Source organism: Frankliniella occidentalis, unplaced genomic scaffold (assembly GCF_000697945.3).
Source record: "Frankliniella occidentalis isolate FOCC.00 unplaced genomic scaffold, Focc_3.1 Scaffold428, whole genome shotgun sequence".
Taxonomy (NCBI): Eukaryota; Metazoa; Arthropoda; class Insecta; order Thysanoptera; family Thripidae; genus Frankliniella; species Frankliniella occidentalis.
In genome coordinates, this window is record NW_026267549.1 from 9,564 (window position 1) to 10,044 (window position 481).

At 68.6% G+C, this 481-nt stretch overlaps 1 protein-coding gene across 4 annotated transcripts in view; it reads right to left on the reverse strand.

Moving 5' to 3' along the window:
• Positions 1–481, reverse strand: part of LOC113204270 (uncharacterized) — a 20,302-nt gene that overhangs the window by 6,844 nt on the left and 12,977 nt on the right. The gene's annotated exons all lie outside the window — the stretch shown is intronic.

The window sequence follows — 481 nt, forward strand, 5'->3', positions numbered from 1 at the left end:
GGGGGACAAATTGCCCTCCCAGCTTCCGTACGCCATTCCTAGTATAGCGGCAGCCAGGCACCGGCAGGCCGGGGAGGCAGGACCCCGGCAGCTGGGAGGTGCACGCGCACACACACACAGGACCCCAGCTGCAAGCCTGCATTGCTTGGTTTCCGGGGGACTCGTGGGGGCCGAAGGGGGGCCCGAGCCCGGGCACCGTGTGTGCCTTGCAGGCCGCCGAGCGTACCGCACGGAGCCAGCCGCCTAGGAATGCGCGCTGTCCAACTCTAGCGCATTGCGTCACGGCACAGCGCGATAATGGGCCAGTGTGTGTGAGAGAGAGAGAGAGCGCAAGAGTAGGGCGCCAAGCAAAGCGCTGCTGGAGGCGTGCTCTGGGAAAATAACCCGTCCGCGCTGCGGCACTACGGCGTGTTGTATCCCCGGAAGCCCCTCCTGGCTGCCGCGCCCTCCGCTGGGCCTGGCAGGGGCGGGGCGGGGCGGG